General features: G+C 34.9%; 1 protein-coding gene across 1 annotated transcript in view; it reads left to right on the forward strand.

Annotated features, from left to right (window-relative positions):
• Positions 1–26,674, forward strand: part of LOC149791797 (uncharacterized) — a 157,504-nt gene that overhangs the window by 98,588 nt on the left and 32,242 nt on the right. The window lies entirely within an intron of this gene.

The following is a 26,674-nucleotide window of genomic DNA, read 5'->3' on the forward strand; positions in this document are numbered from 1 at the left end:
CTCCAGACACCCACTGGAGCAGGCAGACGATGGCGGGTCAACACCTTATTGACTGGGGACTGCCCGGCTTGAGGCGGGCGATAGTTGGCCAGTGGGACACGATGATCCCTCCCACCGTCAAAGCTGACCCGTGGCGCCCCTTCCCTACGCCAATCGGGTGGGACTTATAACCCGTAAACTGTCAGCTTTCGTGTTGTTTCCTCACTTAGTAGCGAGACTGGAGTGTCCTCTCCAGGGCGCAAGGCTGGGCGTGGAGTATCGAGATCCTGGGCTGCCCAGACGTCAGGATCCCCCTCTCGTCCTTGCTGGTGGGGTCCAAAGGAATGCTGAGCATGACATTTGGCACCAGTTTGGATGCAGGAGCTGCCGGAAGGAGGTCGTAGTCGACCCCCAGCCGCCTTAGGGGCTCCACTCCTGATTTTCTGTCTGGGTTTACTCCCGTAGCCTTTCCTTCTCCCGAAAATATCCACAAGGCAGTGGAGCCATAATCCAATGGATGGGACTTGGTTGGTTTTGAATCAGAGTTTCCTTCTCCTAGATGATAGGAGTAGAGCTACTAAAATCAACAAGTGAACCCTTAGACATGAAAGAGAATATTTGTCGATAACAAAATGAGACCAGGGTATGGAAGGTCCCACACAAGTATATCTTTTAATACATGGCCGTGATACTGACTTCTTTAAGACAAGGTTATGTTGCCTACGTTGCAACTTAAAGTAATTAAAAATAATGTGCCCTGTCTTTTTACAAATGGCGCACGTGGGACGAGATAATGTTTTATCAGGCATTTGATTCTTTACAGTTACACATGATTAAGGAATTTAAGTACGCAAACAAGACCTTAATAGTTTCTAAATTGAAACCTGTTGAAGAGAAAATACAAAAAAAAATAAAATAAAATAAAATAATAACCATCATACAATATCATGAGGTTTAAGATCTGCTCTGTTGTGCCGAGGCCTGCTCTGAACCCCGTGCGGTACCCCAAGGGATTTCAGCGAGTATTTTATAAATTATGAATTAATGTTTACGGATATTATTTTGCTGAAGGAATTGTTTTATTCAACTATCCTGTAGAAAAAGTAAGCATGACTCAATTTAATGCCAATTTTCCAAGAAATGTATTGACTACTTTAGTTTAGTTGTATCTCTTAAACTGGGTAATATTACTAACTAGAGAGGAAAGTCATGCCAGTAAATTCCAAATTACACAACTAATACTGTATTTGCCTGTCCGACCAATTTAACCTGTGTCTGCTATATATATAGCCCAAAATTCGGCTTACTTTAAACGACGATTGCAGTTGTTTTTTAACTTTCAAAATAGCCTTTGGTGTAATATTTTTTTTGCATCTACGTTTCTTTATAGTTAATGTTTACAACTCCAGCATGGATTTCTACTGATGTGCCATCAGGTCAGTTAAGTTTTAAACGAGCAAGCTTCCTGAACTCCCTCGAGAGGGTATCGCGTACCCTTTGCAGGAAAACATTATTAGCAAAGGGATACCTACTCTCTCTCTCTGTGGCACCTCTCTCAAATATGTGATATCAGACACAGTGCTGAACAATGTCGAGCGTTATACCTAGAATCCATATCAAACTAATATATTTTATTTTATTGTGCTGACGTTAAATGTTAGACCTACTATTACATTTCAATGATTGATTTTTATATCATGCCTGAATCTCACAAATGACTATGAAAATGTCTCCATGCTGTTCCATGCTCCACTCATGTCTCTTGCTGCATGATTAATACCACATCTCGAACATATCATATAATCGTCCATTACAAAATACTTACCAACACAAAATTTCCCATACAGCTCTTTAAATTCATAGTTACAGCCTTGCGCTCGTATGTTAGCACTGAAACACCATGTAAATAATTCTTGCAAAATCTTGTGAAAACCCTAGATTAAGGTCGGTATACGATCCAGTAAAACCCTTTCCTGACACTGGCTTCCAATTATGAGCTTGACAAACAGAATAAACGAAGTTACTTGTAGACATTCACGGCATGTAAAGAACATTTTTTAAATTTTTTATCTAGCATTATGACAATTGTTTAACATTTTTATTTTACAGCTTCCGCGTTATCTGATTCAGTGATCAGGTGTGAAATGTGTAAAATAGAACAATTTTGTAGAACAATCTGTTTGTACATGGCATGTGGGAACCAATGCAACGCTATATGTGAACAAGGTACGATTACTATCTTTATTTTCTTATATTAAAGGGAAAATATACGAAATAGTGAGTTGAATTCGAAGTATTTTAAAACATTCACTAAATTAGTTTTCTTTTAAGCAAAAGTACACAATATTGATCAATATTACTGTAAGGAGACTGGGTTTTCTGGAAAATTGAAATTGGCAGAAGTTGTGCAGACGTTTATGAAAGCTATATGCGAGGATAATTATGGTACGGCGATTATAAAAGTACACACTATTTATCAACATTACTATAGAAAGACTGCGTTTTCTGGAAAATGGAAATTGGCAGATATTGTGCAGACTTTGTTTATGCTATGATTCCAAGTAACGCAGACAACCTTGATGTTTATGTTTACTTCCTTTCGGTTCCTTAGTTTCAAATCTGTATTTGACTAGTTTACTGTTTAGTGAAACGTCTTAGAGATCCATTTACAGCTTCTGCAATGAATGCAATAATTTAAGTAAAATCAACGAATGATTTATTTCTTTACCATATAAAGTGGAAAGTCTAGATACTCTTACAGTTTTGTGAATTAAATCCCATGTAATTGTAAAAGTCTAATAATTTAGAATGTTCCAAAATTATACAACGTTCCAAATGAATTCTAATAGTTTTGAATATCCTGATGTACCAGAATGTCTTTGAATGAGCTCACATAACTCCCAAAGTATTGTAGTGTTGAGTCCGGAGGCCAATAAGCACTTTGTAATTCCAATGAACAATTTTAATAATTAATTCATCATGAATTATATTTGCACACAACTGTGGACTCCGATTTAAAAAGATTACTACAGACTGTCCAAAAGAAATTGTTCGAAAATATGAATGAATTATTTATTTACCAAGTCCGTTAATAAATGTTGTCAATTGACGTAGATGTGAGTAATTTCAATGGAAAATAATAATCGAGTCGTAAACAAGTTTGTGTCTTAAACATTTTACGATCTTATACAAACAGCTGATAATAATCAACCATAGACAAAAGTCAGCTATATATACATATGTTTTTGAAATGGCCATTGTCTCATGGGAAAATATATAATCATGTACAAAACTTAAGACGACACACCATATATATAACAGAAGTGAAATGTATCTCGCAGGAAGGGCAAACTTTATATCTCTTATATCAGTCTTATCGTTGTATTGTTGAAGGTCTTAAAATTTGTCTAATATTATGGAGGATATTAATTTAGCAGGTGTACTAAATCCAATCTAGGAGTTGTCAAGCTGTCGTCATCAGTAGTGAGTTGCAAAATATCTTTTGTCCAATACCAACATAATAAATGCAGCTGTTTGTCAGCATGGACTTTGGAATGAAACTCTTTAAATATAACCGTGTAAGTGTAAGCGGTTCTTCCTTATTCTCTGGATATATTTATTGAATAAGGATCAAACATTTACTTTCCGAACTTTCAGCCTTGAACTTGTGTCAAACTCCTCTGAAGGCATGTAATGACACGAGACATCATCAACGATTTGTATCTAGTTTCTTCTTGGAATTCCCTGATCATTTCCTGACGGTGGACGATTTATATCTGAAGTGACTATGGATACCTCTGTCTCTATTATTTTCACTTTCAACACGTGAGGATGAAGCAGCCACATACGATCACACTTCTAAACAGAGATTTACAGAGAGATAGTATTTGATATATACCAAGAAGAATTATGGAGAGACCCAAACTATTCCTTTCGAAAAAAAACATGTATGATGCTTGCTATGCGTGTCTTTAAAAAGAGATTTGACCCCGTTATCCCCACAACGTAAACCAAAAGACAACACTAAGAAAAAAGAGATTAGGCATGGAGACGAAAGTTGTATACGTGTTACAATTTTCAATGGAATCCACTCGATCTAAGGGATTGAGATGAAAGAATAGAAAAAAACAAAGATGATATTTCAGAATCAGATTAAGCGGGATAAGCTTTTAAAAGATGAAATAAAAAAAGACATTTCTAAGTGAAGATGAACTTTCATGACATAAAGTGTTTCCAATTTCAGTGTAATTTGCTTTCCCGATAATACTCTGAAAAATGCTAATGTAACCATGAACTGATATTTTACAAAATTGTTGGTCAATGAATTTTAACGGTTTCTTGATAGATTGTGTTTCGTTTATGTGGCAAGATTTACACTAGTATATGTTTCTGAGAAGTAAAGATGGCACCATAAAGGATCGCTGGGAATGTCATGGACCTTTCAGCATCAGCTTCAACTGCCTAAAACATTTCTACGTCAGTGACCTGATAATTGTACTTTCGTGGTAGTTTCTGTCGATTCTGGGATCCCAGTGACATCCAATGTCATGTAAGGTTTGATATCTTGCTTATGGAAGAACCTCTTTCTTTGGTTTCGCCAAAGTGGCTTCATATACTCCCATCGGCTGTTTTAGGTCCCTAAACTGTTCTATAACACAGTTTTTATTCTGTTATTCCTGTCTTCCTTCTGTTCACTATTCATGGTTTTGATTTGTTGTTTTTCTCTCTTTTCTTGTTCATTTCTCGTATAAAATAAGTGTCTTCTTTTTGGCATTGTAAAGAGATTTCTAACTCTGTGTCTTGTTAATTCTTAAGATATGTCCCTATTCTGGTAATATTGTAGAAGTGCAGAAGAAGGTGGACGAGGTGGACAACTTTATGCGATGATAAAAAAATCGCTGAAAGCCGTATCCAAAGCTAAACCCTTGTCTGGAATAGGAAGGTACTCTCAGTGGAATATGATTAGCTACAGACGCAGTAGTCCTACAGTCATCCAGACTATATGTTCAACTACAATAGTTTTAAATGTTATAAACGCTTTAAGTATATTTATCGCGCCTCCTCTTGCGTTCTGATAGACACAGAAACATGTCTTGTTGAATATATGCCATATGAAATATCACATATACGTTTCATCAAATTAATTTAAATCCTTGTAACATACTATACAAGCATGATTCCACTTCTTCATGGGGTAAAATGTCTGCATTATCATATATAATTCCCACTAACAGCAACTGAGGTCCACACAAGTATCCGAACACACATATGGAACAATATTTTGTACCGAAAGCATTCCTATCAAACGTTTATTAATAGTTCTTTTTCGAACAATATATTTAGTTACGTGCAAATCATTATTATTCTAGCAGTCTGACAAAAACAGTACTTAAACATGCGATATTTCTATATTAATTAGTTTTTTTAAAAAACAACGTAGCTTTGAATAAGATATTTTTGGTATAATGCCTCGGTAATATATCAAGTTAGTAGCTGTAAAGAGACCAATTTCCACAAATACTTCATTTTATTGTTCCCTTTATAAGAAAGACAAAAGAAAGTTAATTGAAATAAAGTGGTTACATGATTTGTGCACAACGAAAACGGCCGACAGTGGCAGAAACCACTGAAGACAGAAATTATATAGAAAGCATTATAATCTGGACTGAGATATTGTTTTTGTTTGGCATTTCCATGCTACGCAAATGAAATACTGTTGCAGAATAGGAAACATGGAATAATTCTTTCTGTCATTCTAACAATAGAAAAGCTGACAGAAACTTATAGAGAACTTGCACAGATTTTTTATATAGATTTCTGCTAGCTTTTTGTCAAGAAAAGATTTTGAACAGTATGTCTGACTCACGACGAAAACTGCCCTAATTGTCACCCGATCTACATTGAATTTAAATTGAAACCTCAATATTCATTTTCATAAGAATTAAAATATCACAACTGATTAATAGGTTCTTCAAAAGATCTATTTTCAGTTTGTACCTAATACATTTATTTTCGGTCTATAAATTACCAAGAAACAGTATCAGAAACCATAATGTCTGAATAGCTTGTTTGCTCATATAATGGAAGCTCGCTGATCATATTTTGAGTGTCGAAGAACATATAATACTGCAGTCTGTTCCATGAGGTTCTCTGCATGTCCAGAATAAAATACGATTAGCTGATACAATTGTGTTTTCTTTCTCATAATTTCAGATAATTTGCTGGTCTTACTATAATTTTTTCAGACCCATACATTCGTGTGATGTCTGGTATAACAATAATCTGGAATGATGCAAGGCAATGGTGTCAAGAATATAACAGTGAATTGGGCAACAAGATTCAGAATGCATCTTCTTTATTTCACGGAGGATATTGTAGTGATGGATGTTTATGGACCAGAAATTTGATTCGAGTGCGATTTGAAACTAAAATAGGTATGTATCACACATAATATCAATTTATTATCTACAGTCGGAGTCGAAGTCATAATTTGAATGCTACATGTATGTGAAACGTATCACCTTTTTAGAAATTGGTGTTCTTCGGACAACTGAATCAAGTTCCAGATGTGAGATCCGATTCATGGGGTAAGTCAATGGAAAGAAGTATCATTATTTCTTAGCGTTTGCACTGGCAATTTAGTGAAATTCATTCAGGGACACCATTCTCGTGGTGTCATCTAATCTCAATGTATGATCACTCTTCTATATGATCAAATTTTGTAACCTATCTGGTTTTGACTTTGACCAACTGGATTGTAAGGATCGTCAATATGTCGGTGTCGTGCTTACGTATTCAACATTTCAAATTTGATTTCATTTTCTCCAAGGGATTAAACTCTAACCTTACTGTCACCAAAAATACCGGAAACTTAACCAAGATTTTCATTTGACATTAGCTTTGCATGAAATTACATTGAATTTAAGGTGCATTTATATGTAAATACAGAACGTACTTTCTTAAAAGTTTAAATATGAACCTTAGTGCAAAAACGTAATGGGACGGTGAAATATCTGTACACGCTTTAGTTGATGTGGACTTTGCCAGAGCGTCAGAAAAATGATGATGGGTATATGATTAGCTACTTCAATATTTCAAAGTTTAGATTGTCTGATACTATTATTATTATTACTGCTATGAATATCTTTATTGTTTATTTAACCTTTGTACATGAATGTGGATTGTATTTTAAGATATTGGTGATTTGTGAACAACATCTTTACATAGCCAACATTTGTCCATGAGTTTAAACTGCAGAGAAGATGTGAGTTCAGAAGAATCTAGAGACATACTTGTTTAAAACTGGTGGGACACTTTCTGAATATGATATACTTTTGGAATTGTGATATGACATTTAGATTATTTTGGATTTAATTTCCAGTACTGTAAATTGTTTGTTGATTTTACTTAAAATTTTGGTTTCAATACATTTGATTACTCAGTGTAAGACCTCGAGTCGTAACAATTACTAAGGATTGGTACTCGTGATCATACAGCAACAAATAAAGCATACACTTGAACCTTTTCAATGATCTCAAAATCTGAATTTAGACTCAGACTGAGGGTAGGATTGCAAGAATAAGAATTGACAGTGCTACTTGTCTGATGACTATAATATCTATAGACTTATAGAATAAACGTCACCTAAATTTACTCAAGGTTTTTCAACAACCTTGGCTTTGGTTTATGAGCAGTATAAGGATGCGACAGTATGAAAAGACAGCGCTCATTCAATGGTCTACGTTGATGGTTATCTGTTACTGAGTTTAATAATTGACAGCATATATGACATGTTATCCAAGGCTAAATAATTTATTAAAATGACGATACCACTTTAGTCTGTCTTGTATGTACATAGGGACCGGCGCCCAACAATTTGTAAAGTTGTTCTTTTAGTGGAAACAATGCTTAAAAAGCAAATTGTCCTATCAACTAAATTCATTCTCAAGTCATAATAAATACAAATAATAAAAAATGATTAATTATGACTTGAATTCGTTCCTAAGTACTTTTATTTAAAATAAGACTGCATCTTTTGCCGTTTTAATTTAAGCTCCGACGAGCGAACATGTTGAATGTGGTATACTTCAAAATGCTAAATTATCCTTTACGAGTTGCAACAGACAGCTTCATTCGCTATGCGAAACAGGTAATACTTTCATTTATTTTGTCGTTTTAATTTTGAATGAGCATTCAGTTAACAGGAAAACATCGGAATGTTCTTACTTTTCCTCATTGATTTATTTCCAAGGCGCAATGTCTGTTACTGCTAGTATTTAGTGCGATTATGAATCTCATCTATTGCGGGCGACACTATGATTTTTACATTATAATATATACATTATGTACTGATGATATCCTGTAATATTCTAAAGTAACCATATTTCTCTAGCATGTGTCATACTGTGTTTGCTTTATTATTTCTTGAGAAAAACATAAATTTGCAAAGCAGGAAATCAAACAATATACATTTAGAAAAGCAGGAAATCAAACAACATACACTTATAAAAGCAGGAAAGCAAACAACATACATTTAAAAAGTTTATTATTCATCTGCAATCGTACGTGCAATTATTTGCTTTGTTCCACAATTGTTCATTCCAACTCAAAACATATTTTGAGTTATTGATGATCATTATAATTCATTTATAAATTAATAATATTTATTTGTGTCTGTATGGTATAAATCATTATATAAAGTTTTGAAACGGAAATATTTGAAAATGTATATCTGTTATGTTACTCTCACAGTGAAACTTGGGGCGTCAGCTAAGGATACAAACACCCACCTCGCACCACCTCATTTAGGTACTTAAGCCAAGCGAATGTAATCACAATGTTGTGTGTTTTTGCATCATCTTTGTTTGAGGTCATACGAAAAAGGACACACTGACTGACAGAGGTACAGGCAGAGACGATAAATATAGTTTCCTCATATGCTTTCGAAGAATATAATATAACTAATCCATATCAGAGGTTGCATTCACATCTGGAGGGTTTCGTTTCCAAAGGACAAACTCTTATTATTGTGCTCTTTATGACGATTGTGTGGTGAATAAATAAATACTATACTGCCGTGGTAGAAATGCAGCTGGGAGGTCTACATATTACACTGCCACACCAATCACATTTGTGTCTAAATTTTTCGGCGTCGAAAAAATATCTGTAAGATTTTAACGAAGAAAACGTCTGATATAAATTAAAATGTCACTATAATTCTCTCACCTACAACCTAAGGAAAGAGATTGAATTATTTACCTGAAATTTTGACGATATTCGGAATATTCTTCCTCTTAGATGAATAAAAATGAGAATTTAAGCAGGTAAAGAAGAAAACTATGTTATTTTGAGCTGATCGTTTCTATACTGTATATGATGATGTATAACGAATGTTTCGGCCTATCAACCCAAATTTATGTATCAAGCATCTTCACTTTTTAACTTTCCGATACGTAACGTAGGCAAGATATGAAGTTCAAAGTCAGTAAAATGCCCAGTTTTCCTTGCACGAGCTTATGTTCATGGGTTATTTTGAACAGTTTATATTAAATCTAAATGGTGCAGAATAACATGAAACGGAAACATCAATGTCTTGTAAGTTTTATTACGCATTTCAATCATGATATACATTTGTGCGATCACTCCAACGCTCTGAGCGATAGTATAGACTTATGTATGTGTATACTCCTTCCTTCTCTTTTCTCCAAATACACTTTACTGCCAGGAGTATACCGATTATAAAAGGTGGCATAGGGTGGTAGTTTTGTTTCTAAAAGGGAGTGTAAGAAAGTTATATGGTGATAAGGGAAAATGTTAGGTTTGATTTTATGGAGATTTCATCCCTCTTCTTTTAGATCATACCCTTTGTCTGACACTTAGTGCAATGTGTACAGCATTTATGTATTTACAATGTACATGGTCACTTTGAATGCGCTTCAACGGCATGCTGGCTATTATGCGTGGATGTAAGTCACGCTAAAGTCGTTTTGATTAATAATTGTGGGCATTTGATTTAGTAGATGTGGTATTGTTCAGTACATAACATGTGCTGCTCGGTCCAAACAACGTATTGGTTAATAGATGTATGTTTAACGTATAATTTTGCTCGGTCCAAACAACGTATTGGTTAATAGATGTATGTTTAACGTATAATTTTGCCCTTTCCCAGTTAATAATTTACTTTGCAAGATCTATAGTGACAACTGGACATCTTCCCATAGTGGCATATTGTTCCCTTTTTAAAATGTCGTAATTCCATTGTCTCAAAAGTGTCATCTCGTAGCCCAGATAGGACCCTTTCTCATTGTAATCTACAACTAGTTAGTATATCAAAGTACAAATTTAACATTTGATCCGGCTGAGATTCACTGATTGTTTTCCTTATAATTACGAAAGTACTACTACTACTGCTACTACTACTGGTATTGATGACGGTTTGCCTTTGACAGCTCTGGGTATATCGGCATCGTTTTAGTTGGATTGTCTTTAAACGCTGCCAAGCCAGCTGGTCCAAAAGAAAATTTTCACAGAAATGATAGTTTACAGCCTGTTACTGCAAACATGCAGGCCAAGCGAAATAAAGGTGTTGGTGCCTCTGGTGTATATGGTTCTATCAAATATGTGAACAAATAAGGCGCAAAAGTATGTATGCTGTCATTAAAAAACATCATCGAATGCCTGCTATGCCTGGCTATGAAAAGAAGATTTGTCCACGTTATCCCCACAACGTAAACGAAAAGACATCACTAAGAAAGAAGAGATTAGGCATAGACACCAATGTAGTTTAGGAGTTACAGTTTTCAATGGAATCCACTCCCTCTAAGATTTTGTTGTTGAATTTAATTATAGTAGCGTTCGCACAATTGTGCATGTGCCACTTTATCTGACTGCACAGCAGCCTGCTAGTTGTTCCTGGGGAAGGGGATGGTGCCACCTCCCCCAGGCTTTTATGGATTCAAGGAAACCTGATAGTTTGGCCTCAATCTGTGGGTCCATAAATGTCCCTACAGTTGAATGGTTGGTTGTCATTAGTGGGAAGGAGAGCTCGGGAACGGTCCTGCTTGCTTTACATCGCTGGTTTATTGTTGCATTTGCGTTTTTTTTTTTTTTTTTTCGAGATTTTTTTTTTTTTTTCGATATTTTTTTTTTTTTCCTCTTCAAAATGTTCTAAAAGGAGGGGGGATGTTCTATGCTGTTTATAGAGGTTCTTAGTAGATATCATGTATGAAGAGAGACTTTCAAGATTATTATGGTATTACTAGTCGAGGTGTTTAGGGTGTGTTTCCTACATTATGTTATTTATAAGCTTTTAGATATTACCTCTTTAAGTTATTTATTAATTGATGTTTTTAGAGATTGAATGTTATTTATACTTTATTTAGCAAGAGGCCGGAGTCCTAGCCGATTTCACGGTTCGTTAAGGACATCTAGGACAGGAATCCTAGAAGATTACTCGGTTCGTTAAGGACATCATGGACATCCGATTTTGCGGTTTCCTTAGTTTTTTATAGGTGCTTCGTAAGTGAATTATTTATTAATACTTTTATAAAATTGAATGATATGTTATGGTTTTTTATGTGGTGGCTTCTACATTTATTTAGCTAGCTAAGAGATTGAAAAGAAACGTATAGGAAGGAAACAACGATGACATTTCAAAATCAGAAGAAGCAGGAGAAGTTTTGTAAAATGTTTTATAAAAATTCAAGAGCTCCTCCATGGTAGGCAGTTTCTGTATGCTGCTTAGGACCGCATCGGTGACCTACCGTTCTTCGGAGTGCAGCTCTGGGTAGTGCTTCACCCATCTGGCCATCTGTTGCTCACGGTCTGTGATCTTCTCTCCTTTCAGTGATTTAAGGGTGGGGCCGATCGCTTTCGCTGTAGGGCATAGGGTCTTCTTGATGCCACAGTACATGCCTAGGATGTTTCCAGATTCTGCACTGCGCTGGATACCTTTACACAGTTGCTGCCAATACTCGTTTGCGCACTGTATAGCGATGCGTTAGGTGGTATTTCGAACCGTTTATTGAGGAATTTGTATAAGCTATGAAGGGTTTTCCTTTGTCCTCGATTGTTGGTTCCATCCTTGAAAGGTGTGTGTTGAACCAGTCTTGACTGGGCCGTTCCTTCGTGCCAAACGTAGAAATTGCTGTGCTTTAGATGGCACCCTTCATGGCGTTCCACTTGGCTGTGGCATCGTGTTCTGGCAGGTCATGGAGAGCCTGGTCCAAGGCGGAAACATACTCTTTCACCTTGGAGGGGAACGACATCTGCGAAGTGTTGGTGTGAGGCGACCTTTTGGTTTCCAACGGTGTAGTGTGTGTGGCTGTATCCGCACCCTGCTGTTGCAATCTGCACTGGGGTTGCTTCTGGTGGAGCGGACGTTGTTCAGGGCATAACACATGGTGATGACCAAGTCGAGCTGGTGCCAGCGATGAGACAAGGGGTGTTTCCATGACACTTTTTGTCGTGGCTTACACTTGAAGAAGGTGTTTGTAACGCACAGGTCATGGTAGGTGTACAGTTGCAACAGTCTTTGACCGTTTTCATTGGTCTTTCCAGTGTCATGATGTCCGAGGCAGGTAGGCCATGACTAGTGGTCTGCACCTACTCTGGCATTAAAGAAGCAATAGTGGCTCGTCTTTAGGGCAACCTTTGATCTGTTTGACCAAGTGCGCATATAATTGATCCGTTTGGTCTTCTGAAGACGTGAGGGTGGGGGCGTTGACATTGAGGATGTTGTCAGGACATGCAGCAGTGGTAAGGCGGATGGACAAGAGACGCTTCGTATCTCCTGAGGGAGGCTGAACCGAGGCCAGGAGTGCATTTTTGATGGCGAAGCCTACTCCGTGCTGGCGAGGATCCTCAGGTTCTTGACCCTTTCAAACCAATGTGCAGTTTTACTCTCTTAGGGAGACGCTGGAGGCGAGCCTGGATTCTTGGAGGGCAGCTATCCTGACATTAAGTCTGGTGAGCTCTCTGTCGATGATGGCCGTGTTTCTGGACTCGTCCACCTCCCTGAGGTCGTCAGCTTGCTAATTGAAGAGATGTAGTCTTCTTTGTTGATTTCGTGTTTCTTTTTTCTGGTGTTAAGTTTCCGTCTGCTTGTCATGTTGAGCAACACACTGAGTTCCATGCACCCACTGAAGCAGGCAGACGTTAGCGGGCCATATCCTATCTGACCTGGGCTGCCAGGTTTGAGGCGGTCAGTGCGACGTGATGTACCCTACCACCGTCAAAGCTGACCCGTGGCGCCCCTTTCCTACGCCAATCGGATGGGACTTATAGCCCATAGACTGCTAGCTTCCGTGTTGTTTTCTCATTCAAGAGCGAGGCTGGGGTGGCCTCTCTAGGGCGCAAGTCTGGGCATGGAGTATTGACATCCTGGACACCTCTCTCGTCCTTGTTGGTGGGGTCCAAAGGAATGCTGAACATGACATTTGGCACCAGTTTGGATGCAGGAGCTGTCGAAAGGAAGTCATTGTTGCCATCCTGCTCCCTTAGGGGCTCCACTCCAGATTTTCTGTCTGAGTTTACTCCCGTAGCCTTTCTTTCTCTCGAAGAAATCCGCAAGGCAACGGAGGTATGATCCAAAGGATGGGGCAGTTCGTGGGTTTGAAATCAGAGTTTCTTTCTCCTAGACAAAGTTCCTGACAAGGCTAACGAGCTCGATCTGCACGGGTATGGAGTCAGAGTTTTCCTTCTCTTAGACTGGCTGCCTACCAAGGCTAACGAGCCCAGTCTGCCCACCCATTTATACCGCCGGGCACCCTGGTCGCGCCACACATCAAGCTCTGTGAAAACAGGAGACCATTCATGAAGGTGCTGCTGTGCACACGAAAGTGTAGGAGAGGCCATATGCAAGTAACCTCCTGCCCAGCTGAGCCAGACAGTGATCCCGCGGTGATTACCACACCTGGAAACGAGAGACTGTGAAAGACGCTTAACTTTCCTTTGGCAAGCGGGACATCGGACCAAATCTAACACACACACACACACACACACATTTATATATATATATATATATATATATATATATATATATATATATATATATATATATATATATATATATATATATATATATATATATATATATATATATATATATATATATATATATATATATATATATATATATATATATATATATATATATATATATATATATATATATATATATATATATATATATATATATATATATATGTGTGTGTGTGTGTGTGTGGAGTTCCAAATATTCAAAGGTATATACGTTTTCCTTATTCCAACATAAATTCGACATGGCACAATAAAGTGATACTCGTTTTCTATTTATGGATGTCATATCAGTCATATCATATCTTGACAGTGAATATAGTTATACCTTCCTGTATGTGCGTTCATTGGTAAATTGTTTATTTTTAAATAACAAACCAAGTTACTTTAATAATGTCTCATTTAGATCATTTAAATATTTTTTGCCATATAAAATTAACTTTAATAAAAGTCTTATCAAATCTTGACAGCTAATATAGTCATATTTCAATTGAAAATTTCATCATTCTTTTGTTAATATATCATCAACTGTGTCCAGATAATGAACGTTGATTCACAACAGTTGCAAATACCTTAGATAGAATTTGTCGACTACATTGTTTTGCCTATTATGGTAATAAATGTTAGTGACCGAATTAAAAAGTACATATGAAGATGAAAGCTCTTTTGTGTTTCAATGTATTATCATAAAATTGAAAATAAATTTTTATATCACTTAAGAATATTATATTTATTCATGATAATTCTCGCTCCAGATAATTCTGATTGAATTTACTAGCAAGAAAAATTAATTTTCACGATGGAATTCTATTCATTAAAAGCCAAGTCAAAGACATTATTGGTATAGAGACGATCCAGATTTAACAATAGAGAGTGTAAACAACTTTTTTGACCTTTTGGTTCAGATATTTATGTTTCACCACACGTAAACAAAGACAACCGTACTATTATCGAGGTGAGTTGTAGTGTTATGGAAATATGACATCCTCGATCTAAAGAGTGACTAATGATAATTTGTGCTGATTAGAAAATCAGACGGGTTTGAAGTTATTGGTCTTAACCGATAATAGTACGGTTGTCTTAGTTTCAGAGTCATGAAACAAGATGTCCTGAAGGAACAAAACCCCCATTAATATACATAATTGAAAACATTTAAACATAACCATATATATACAAAAATACATATATGACAAATTCCGGTGATATATACAAACATAGTTGTATACATACATATTTAATTAGATATGCAAATATATTTGTGTGCATATACCCATTGCATGCTTGAGAATATACATCCATCATAGATGCATACATGTCGGTTGCTGACAGAAAATACGCTGATATCACGGCAACCGAATATATAAGACCATTGCTAATTAGGATCACTTAAATCCATCATGTTGATTTATTGTATGGATTTTAGGTAAATAAAGTTTACATAATTCTGAGTATTTATCCATATCTTTATTCCTTTGTAGAAGCCAACACTGCTTTGGAGACACCACGTCCTTATTTCAGTGAAGGAAGTAACAGTAGCATATTGATGAATACTAAACTAACATCTATGACAACAACACAGGTCTCAAGAGGAAAGAATCGAATAAATGCAACAATCAATACATCATCTACATATGGAGCATTATCTTTTGCAAACGACATCGCGAAACGAACAACTATTGGATTAAACGAAGAAAATTCATCCTTATTGGTTCCAGTAGGAGTAGCTACATCTATGAATGGTCTTGAAGATTCCCCTCATACATCTGGTAAAATGCGATGTATTTTTAAGTTTTAATTTTCTGGGGGTCTTACGAGACGAAAACGGTATTATTATTAGATTTTCAATATACAATGGATTTCATTGACAAATAAAGCTTTAACATGCAAATTATTTATCTTGCTAGTTTTTGGCATTAAAAGTAATATGTGTATCTTACTCTTTGCTGTATTCAGTTTTGTAATCATTTAAGTTTGGATATGTATAACAAACATTACGGTTTCGAGATAACGAACTACTCAAAACACATATATACAATTAGAAAATATGTCATTTTATTATTCTGATATTAAGATATTATGTTCAATATCCTTCCATGTTTTCTCATTAATTGTTCTTTTCCAGAGAAGTAAGATTTTTGATTGAAGAAATTCTGTGATAGAATGACTTATTTATTCCGACACCTCCGTTTGTTTGCAATATTGACTGGATAATGAGTATCACCACCACGTTCAGTTGTTTGCAAATAGTAAAACATAAGTGCCATATATACAGTATACTTATCTTCGTATAATCTTTTACTTGTAAACGTATAACGATCTAAACAAATAGAATCATGCCTTGCATTGAAAAACATAACCTATAGTTTTGATGTCCATTTCAGATACCGGTATTATTATCGGAGCAGTCACAGGGAACATCGACTTTCTAATGATGACAGTTTTTGGCATTGTATGTTTCCGCAGAAGACTGCTGCAGAGGTAAAATGTGTACATATCGCATACTAAATTGCAATTTCTCGACTCCAATGTCGACTGCAAAACAAATTATGATATCCTATGGCAATATTATCAGCGGTCGAGATCCAATGGCTCATGTTATTATTTGGCTGAAAGAAATCTACGTGTTGCACAAAACTACCAACATTTAATTTTTAAGTCATTCGTCTTTAAACTTGTCTTATCCATGGATGGAACGCTAGACCATAGCTGTGTCAAGCGATTTCGCTAGCTTAAATCAAGCGTTAAATTATATTTCTATGATTTTATGGCTTAGTGTTTCCTTTGTAATAGATGACTGAATCGCATTGGTACTGTTTTACATGTCAGCTTTCCCCGATTATCATGGCAACATATTTGACAGCTTATAAAACGTTTATTATAAAAAGATGCACTCGAGTGGAACGGTCACCTCGTTAACTAGAGGCTCGTGACGAAAGGAACTGCATTGCAATGCATTTCAGACGAGATATAAATAATTGTAGTAGTACTAGTAGTAGTAAGAATATATAAAGGTTAATTAGAATTATTAGTAGTACGGTTATTAAATATAACCCTTAAACTACTACTACTACCACTACTAGTACTATTTCTGTTAACATCATAGATACTGCTACATTTGCAATGTTAGTAGCATTAATAGCATTTGTTGTTATTTGTAGAAGCAGCGAACATGATTTTATTATAGATATTTCCGCCGCGAGAGTGCATCGTTTTGTGTGATAGTGGCGAGATACGTAGAATATCTTCTCTCATACTGTTGATGCATGCACAATACATCTCAAATTAGTCCAATTTGCTTAAAATATAAAGCTGTGTTACTAAGTCATGAAGTTTACGTATTACATGATATATCCTAAAGATAGCGTCTTCACGTGAGGTCTCTTTTCGAAGGCTGATAGAATAAGATATGTATTTTCTTTTTTATTTTGTTTACTTTGCGATCTGGAGAAAGGTGTTTCTTCTTTTCTTTCTTTCAGATTTGGAGACAAGAAATCAAAACACGATAGAAAAAATATGAAAATGACTAAAATAGACACAACCGATCCATATCAATGTCATGATATTCCGTTAGAAACTGGGTCTGGCCTTACATTGTTTGCTCAGTTGGAAGGTAATTGTGAAGGATCTAATAGTGGTATTGTCAGACAAATATCAGATCTTGGGAAGCCTTCCTCTATGCTTGACCCGGAAGGTAGTAAATTTAATTATGAAACACTTACAATAAAAGTATATGTCAGCTCTAGCGATCCGAACTCCAACACAAATTATGATGGCTACGATCAACTGAATGGCATAACAGCAGTTAGAGATGACAACATAACTGGAAACGTTTACGATACAGTCAATTTTAAGTAAACATATGTGTATATATGTACACCAGACGGTATTTATAACATATCTGGTGAAGATAGCAAACCTCTTAACAAGGTGTTGGGCTGTATGACAGTGTGAACACAACAATCTCTGAGGACACACACTCACACACAAAACATACACACACACATAAATATATATCTTTGACTGAAATAGATAATATATAAATAAGTCCCCACCTCACGTGTTAAATAAATTAAAAATAATGTCGGTTTATATATTAGAAGACCATGAATAAAAATGTCCGAGTTGAAAGTTGGAAGACGTTCATATAGTAATTCTGTATAAACCGTATATACAGGTTATATATATATATATATATATATATATATATATATATATATATATATATATATATATATATATATATATATATATATATATATATATATATATATATATATATATATATATATATATATATATATATATATATATATATATATATATATATATATATATTTCATGGATTTGTGTTGGACAAAGACCTGCATATGAATTATAGTTATTTTTAAGAACGACCTCAATAAGTATTTTGCAAATATCTTCAGTTCTAATATGTATATAATGTGTTCTCTAAATAGGATCATATTAAATGTGAAAAGGTAAAATCTTTATTTCCTCCAATATGTTTAATTATATATCCGTATTTGATATGGCAGACAATGCGTTAAGTGAACGAACGTCACTAGCCCCGAACATCTATATCCTACATGGTATTATACTTGCGTTATCATATTGCAAATGCATTGACAGAAAAGGTTCATTTAAATCCATACAATCATTTTGATTTTTCTCTCGTAACACTGTATGTTTAATGACAAAGAATAAAACTTCCTTTTGCACGAGGCAGTTATTTACTGAGAGTTAGCTAAAAACGAATGTCAGATAATAGTTGCATGAAAGTTGAATTAGAACAAATATACAATTTCTGCGGGACATTTAGTTATTATAGCATATACCATATGTGTTCAGAAGCACAATACAGATACAGGTATCGAAAATGAGCAACTTCATGCGTCATCTCCTGTCAGTGTAATAAATGTCATGTTGAGGAAACTTCCAAATTAAAACATCTAAATTAAAAACAAGCAAAACTTATTCAGATTTTCAAAACATAAAATATCAACCAGATGGCAGCAGAAACTTAATTTATATCTTCATATATTTAACTTCAGTACAAACATTTATTTAAACAATTGAAATCATTGGGTGAAAGCAAACTTCGTGGGTCATATGTGAAAAGGAAGGACTCACGGACATGGACAGTATAACCTCACTCTTTGGCATTTCTTTTATGAGGGTATAACACAATTTCCAATAATTAGAAATTTCAGTTTAAGTAATCACCACTTATAGAAAAATAAATAGGTGTTTGTCCATGATTGTGGGTAGAGGAATTGTCTACCTAACCATTGTCTTGATTTGATTACCTGTAATCATTTTGTAATCATTTTGTAACGATTCTAATAAGTAAACAGAAACTTAGTGTTAAAATTTAAAAGAACAACTTTTATTTGAACACATTTTAGGTCATAATGTCATTGATGTAAGAGTCGTAATTATCTGAAAGAGAACCTTTTATACCGAGCGGCATTAGTTTACATTGATACAGTCCATCTGGAGTTAAAAATACCGAAATTTCCTTTGCGCTTTCCGTTTGTGGAATCCTTCCAAACGGACAAACCTGCTGCCATACTTTGCATTTCCAATTTTTGCGATTGCTGTCATCGATTCCTGGCAATTGAAATGAATCTGCCTTGGTGGCATGGTTCACTTTCCTGTAGTCAGTACAGATCGTTAAAATATGATCTGGTTTCGGTACTAGAATAATGGTAAACTCCAATTATGTTTACTTGATTCTGTGAAATACTTCGCCAGCAAATATTTAATTTCCTTTTTAAAACATTCCTGTTTGATAGAGTTTATTTTTATTTATGTAAACAAGTTTGCATGCTCACATAATAGCTAGTTTAGATCACTTTTTTCTTGTCGATGAAGATCTGAAAATATGTGGTCCAGATTATTTAATGTTTTCGAAGTCCAAAGATTTGGTAAACCAAAGTCACTGTAGTCGATTACATTCCATCGTTTCAGTTCTGACTGTGTGACAGACATATTCTGACGTCGGTGTTTATGTAAGTGAGAAGTAAATATAAATTCGTTATTCCCATCTTTACATTACACTTTATAGGAATACGCTGCATCAGGAGAATAACTTAAACATTCGAATATTTATGGTTACAGGTTGTAAAGTAATATATGGTTTGTGATCATGAGTACCAAACATTTACAGAACTCGTTTTAGATCATAACGTCATGTGGACGTTTCACCTTAAATATAAAAATCAAAGTTCCCAATAAATCTATAATCCTATTTTTACATATACTTATCAAAATATCTTCATTTGCATTAATTGTTATCCATAATGTTAGCATGGCATTATCACTTGCAAATTATTCATGTCGGTGTATGATCTCAATGTTTATCCATTTAGGTCACTCAAGCTTGGCACACGTCTTTAATAAGAATGTATTTCTTGCTAATAACATTTTGAAATGCATTCCACGTAAGCATGGGTTCACGTTTGTATTTAACTGCTTTCAATGCCGTGCGGCACCAAGAGTACTCACATTGGGAATTATGTGTCATTCAAACATTGTATCTTGGGGCGTAGTGTTTTTCGGTTGCTGAATCTTCAAGACATGTGGGACACAGATTGAACCCAAATGATGTGTCACATGACGCAAAAGTTAAATAATGCATGAGAGGGAAATTCGTATTATGGCCCTTCAGTATTGGCATTAAACCGAATGCTTTAAACCTGTTGTTTGCTGCCGATGTGATCAGAAAGGTAAAAGTTCCATTAATGAGCAATGGTAGTGATTAATGATGTAACATTTGATGACGTGACCACTGTTTATCGGATAGAATTCTGCCGTATTTTCAAAACATTTACAAGGCCTATCAACACATAAGATCGAACAATGCTAGTTTAGGCATTGGCGTAGTCCGAAAATGATACCAACAAATTTTCACACAGTTTGTTTTAATGCGTAATGACGTATACTCAAAACGAGTGTTTAACGTTGCATTATTTCACTTTATTTCGAGCAAATGTCAAGCAAGCTACGTTTTTTTCTTCAAATATACTTTATACGTTAAAGAAGTTTGATTTGATAGCTGATAATTTGCAGAAATTTGAAATGCGATAAAAGCAATTTTGAAAAGCAATTTTGAGGTCGAAAATTCAGACAAAATTGAATATCTCGTACATAAGAAATTTATTGATTCTGCTCGAGTCATGAGGACATATTTCATGCTAATAACATATTGAGAGTTATTCTCAGAACTATTCACAAATGCTATTGAAAAAGTGTATGAGAAAAGAAGTTTATTATTTTTAAGGGATGATGAAGGGAAATATTTTTACATACCAGAAATGGAGGCATATTCTGGTGAAGACCCTGTAATAAAATCACAGTTAGGTAAATCATTGCTCAGAATTTACAACATGTGGTTCTCAACTTGACGAGACTTAAAAATGTGTTTTGTATTACTATCAAAACAAATTGGAAATACAAAACACTTTTAGATTAAAATAACTGGTTTTTCGCTCCTTAGACTGTGATAGGGAGGATGAGTTAAGACTTGGCCTGAAGATCATCAACATCTTCAGCTGAGTTTCGGCTTGAGATGTTGATTTTGTAGAGTTTAACCAATCAAAATAAGCTCTAAGTTTTATTCATTTTTTTAATTATCCTTGTCATTAGTTGGGTCAGGGAACACCATCCTAATGTGTCCTTTCAATCAAACATCACCTAGGAGTAATAAATGCAGCGTACAGAGAAAGAGAAAAACGAATTAAAGGAAACAATAATCTGAAGAAAAGAAAATTAAGCAAAAAGACCCAAACTGAAACACATACAAGCACATATGCATATAATACGTGCTCTCTTTTTGATGCATAATTTAGATACTCAAATACAAGTATACAGCGTGTAGATGAAATAGACGTTTATATATTGTAATCCTTTGTTCCATTTTACCGTGAATTCAGACGCAAATACACATTAGATATAAATATAAACCTATGTTTTGTCTTGTTGTCGTATACAGTACGACATGATGCTATGAAACAAACATATTAATTATAATACCTCTTTCTCGGGTACTGTTGGAATAATGGTTCCCATTGTTCGTACTGTTCATAAATCAATATGAATGACTCTTTCATTTCAGGTTTAACTGGGTTATAGTTTCCCAACATATCGTCATATTAAAGATAAATGTTCAACCAATCTATTCTACGCATATCCGCTTTTTTACATATATAGATGTAGTATTTGACTAGAAGAAACCTAAATTTGAACGGTTAGTAGTGAAGGGAGATAGGGTGGGGTATGTGAGAACAAATAAGGAAAACTAGGGTGTTCGTACCCCGAAGCATTCTATGTGAATTTAACATGGTGGGCACAGTGGGACTATCTGGGGTACTAGATAGGAACTGAACATGGATGGGACTTATAGGGACAATGGGAACTGAACAGGGGTGACGTCACGGTACTGGACACGGGGAAACAATGGCAACACTGTTGCAAGTGGCTGACCTCAATCGGGACGGAAAAGTGTGGCAAGGGGATCAAATAGAGACATAGACATAAAGATGTGGTTAAAGACAGGATAAAACATAGATAGATAGACTGATAGACATAGATCTATCACTCAAAACATCGACTAAAATGTTTTTGTAGGGAAGAGAGACTAGGTATCTTTTCGAGACATTGGAAGAGACCTGTAAAGGGTCTTTTGGTTTCTTCTTCTTTACTAATTTTTGGCGTTTTCTTTGTCACCAGAACCTTATATTTTCCACTATCTTATTCTTCTTTGTCTTCTCATCCTTAATACCAACCTCCTATTCTTCCGTAACGTTTATTTCGTCTTTTTTTCTCTTTACATTTTCTTCTTCTTTTTCAAGCTTATCATTGTAAGCTCTGGTTTGCGTGTTTTCCTCCTTACCCTCCTTTTCTTCTTTTTCCTTCTTGGTGAGTTATTTTAGTCTTTCTTTGGCTCTTTTTAAATATTTGATTTCTATCTTTACACGATGGGGTTATAACACCCATACTCTACTCTCACCAGCATTTCCTCCACCATTCCCAAATCGTCTCTACCATTTTATCCAATTCCACGAAAAGGATCACATAAACTTTTATGTTTGCAGCATCATTTTTAATTGGTGTTAAAGAAAACCAAGCTCAACAAAAGATCAACTAAAGATCAGATGTTGTTCTAATTAAATACCTATTCGTATGCCTCGCGTAGCTATGATGCGTATGTAAATATTCTTTTGTTGCCTTTATTGTCATTGTGCATCAACAATCCTAAGGCCAAATACTACATGACATGGACATTTTGGTAATTGATCCGTTTCCTTTGTTGTTGTGTGAAATCGTATTCAAATCGCTTTTGTTTGTGTGAAAAGGACGTGTAGAGTATGAAGTTTTCAATATTGTGTGAAGTGGATATATTGATGTGGAGGAGATAAGCAAGGAATGTTTTAATAGTAACACTGTGCCATATCATATGACATTAGAATGACATATAATGTTCATAAATACCTTAATCATATTCGGAAGTGTTTATATGTTGCATATAGCCAACAATCTATGATCGACATTTTTATATGATCAATTATGTCTACGTACAAATTATATACCATGTTAATTATATACCATGTTAAGAGGTTGTTAAGTGCTTTAAATCATGCACTTAATTATATGTGCAATTCTGATGTTTGAATATGACAGACATCACAAAACCAAAATATGTGGAATGCACTCAAAACAAACAACAACACAACCATGATTACTCTATATATAAAATATACTACACAGGGAAAGATCATATTCCCACTCAAGATGGTTGATTTATATGTTAGCTGTATCATATGATGCTTTATATATTTTTACGAAAGTTGTAAACTCTAAATTGTTGATTTGTTAATTCCTACATAGGAATAAAATATTCCTACAAGATTAGCAAACCTAAATGCAACTATCAGATTTTGATTTGAAAGTCTTAACTATGTTGATCGTTTCCGAATATAACAGTCTTTAGCTTTGAGCAGAACACATTTAAATAATGCTCATTTGCTAAAAAATACTGTAATATAATAATAAACCACAACACTTATATATGCCTCTTCAATACATTCTATTTTAAAACCGGGGTTTTCGTAAGATGTCGTGAAGGAGAATATTTTTTACATGTTCTTTTACGTTAGGCAATTGCCTTGGTTTACGTTGTAAACTCTATGAGGTAAAAACTGCAATATCATCCACATTTCATTATATTTGATCATGGTCAGATTCTTTGGTTTGCTTTATACAGTTACTGTTTTATTTTGCTTTACTTACACTGATTACTTCATTCTCGCTTTAAAATGCATAAAAGTGTTTGTAAAAAGTATGGTTAACGTTTTTCGTGGGAATGTTCTAATAAAATCTAGCAAAGACATTTGCAATGGAAGCGTGATCACACACACACATGCATGCCCCTTTAATCGATATTTCCTGGCAAAATTTTATATTTTTTACCTCTCTTAACCTAGATAACTTTCCAAAAATGACTTACACCAGGTTCTTGTCGTTTCGGAAGCTTTTTGTAAACTTCTCCGAAAAATGTCTTCATAGTCTGTTTATGCAGGCTTCTATATTGTGTAACTATCGGCTGCAAGCTTGCCGTTCTTTATTTGCACTGGAATATATTTTATATATGCTCTAACAAAGTAATACGTTTTGAGGCATTATACCAAGTTTTTTGTATCGCAAGTTTGTAAACTTCTCCCAAAAATGTTTTCATAGTCTGTTTATGCAGGCTTCTATATTGTGAAACTATCGGCTGCAAGCTTGCCGTTCTTTATTTGCACTGGAATATATTTTGTGTGTGTTGCATAGATGGCGATATATATGCTCTACCGAAGTAATACGTTTTGAGGCATTATACCACAAAAAACACCATACATTCTTTGTCATCTTTAAATTTATGATTTAACATATACAGATGCGTGTTTAACATCGTTCCATCAATCATGCCAGAAAATAGATTGTAGGCATTCTATTGCTCAAATGTATACATTGAGAGGGAGATACTCGATAATGTTGATTTCGGTATCTGTTTGTACACATTACAAAACATATTTTGCTGTAATATATTGTCATACAACGTACATAAATTGAAGCAGCGGAAGAAAGTTGCTTGTCCAAACATTAATCATATCAAGTTACTTGACGTACGACAGGAGGCGGTGGTGTAATAAAATAAATGTTCATTATTATCGCCTTTGTGATGTATCTCAGATTTGATGTTTTCATAAAACAAACATCTTTTACATCCGGATATTTCATTACTCTTGAGCGATATTTACATCTATATCAGCTTTTGACAAACCAATTGAAATTTATTAGTCAAAGTGTCTGTTAAATCTAGGGCATCATTCTTTAAATGCAGAATATGAACAAAAATACTGTCTAAATGTATTTTTAGTAGCTTTACTGATGCTGTAAGGCCTACTGTAAACTGGTAGTTAATTATAGAACGTTATTCTTCTACGCAAATCGGAGCGAAGATTGAAGAAACGTAATCATCAATAAAAGTGAAGAAAGTTTCTTAATTTGTAACTAGTGAAATTAAACAACATGGTGTTGTGAATGATCATTTGGATGCGTATGTGACGAGAGAACAGGAAAACAGGATGATTTCAGTGATACTATTTGACTCCGATTTATTTACGCTAATAAAAAGATTTTTTATTGGAACTGATGTGAATATTGTTTACCCTTCTTTGCAGACAAATCATGCATATAAATCGAAAGTTATTAATAATCATAATATTTAATTGATTACACATTGAACAAGTTTATCCAAAATGTGGCAACTCTTTTTGTTATTTATGTCGTTAAACGTTGCGACTTATGGTTGTATGTTACGAGGACAAAATATATTAAAAAATGTCATTATTTGATGGCCGAATGCGTAGTTTACTTGACATTCCGTCATGATTGCACAGTAGGATAGGATAAAAGGATTATTGGTCAGTGATAAAGGAGTTTATCTTTGCGTCTAGTTTAATTATGAAGAAAACAGATAGAAAACTTTGCTTATATGCTTGTTGGAATGTGACGTTCAGTTTCTACTGTTTGAGGGGTCATGAGGATGGCTAAGAACACCATGGAATGTTGTAGACACATGTCCTAGATTGGTATGCTACGGGTGATACAACTGATGAGCAGTGGAGATACAATGGAAGTAGAGTACAAAACCGAGGGATCCGAAGATTAGTATATATATTCATTCTCAAACTGAACATGATTACATTCTATACAGTTCACTTTATTTTACATAAAGCCTCTTGGCTAGTTTTCAATTAATATAATAAATAAATAATATGCTGTATAAAACCAATAGTTGTTTAGTCAACCATTGATAAACCTAATTCGACAGTAGGTGTTCAGTAATTTGCAATCATAGTATGTAGTCAGGAAACATAATTTCTCAAAATATATTTTGCATTGTTTACCCTTTATTGATGTGTTGCCATGGATAGAATTTGTAATAGCTCTTCATATCAGGACTTTATCACCTCACCTGAAACAACATAGTAGACGTAGAGGGGGCTGCTGGAGTTGCGGCGTACTAGAAACATAATCTGAGCGGGAGAAATTTGGTTCTTGTCTTATCTATGGTAGAAATAGTTTGAAAATGTTTTACTCTTGATAAATTACATCT

This window comes from Sinohyriopsis cumingii, chromosome 9, assembly GCF_028554795.1.
Source record: "Sinohyriopsis cumingii isolate HCF-2022 chromosome 9, ASM2855479v2, whole genome shotgun sequence".
NCBI classification, from domain to species: domain Eukaryota; kingdom Metazoa; phylum Mollusca; class Bivalvia; order Unionida; family Unionidae; genus Sinohyriopsis; species Sinohyriopsis cumingii.